Here is a 296-nt window from a genome sequence, read left to right on the forward strand (position 1 = left end):
GTGAACCACGCTCGACGACGCTAAATTTGTTAAAGGGGAAAGGCCGCAGTAGGGGGCGAGGGGTACACCTTTCCGACTGTCCTGCGACGAACCTCTGAGGCTGGCATCCTCGGTAAGTAGTGACCCCCCAGCGCCGGAAGCGATAGAAAGGGAGGGGGAAAGGGGGGGGGGGCGAGGGAGGGCACCCGGGCCCCCTGGGGCACACTTACCACACACACCACAAATATAATAAAAATTTAAAAATATATATCTATATATATAATATTATAATAAATATAATATAATTTCACCCAAAA

This window comes from Penaeus monodon, chromosome 34 (genome assembly GCF_015228065.2).
Source record: "Penaeus monodon isolate SGIC_2016 chromosome 34, NSTDA_Pmon_1, whole genome shotgun sequence".
NCBI classification, from domain to species: Eukaryota; Metazoa; Arthropoda; class Malacostraca; order Decapoda; family Penaeidae; genus Penaeus; species Penaeus monodon.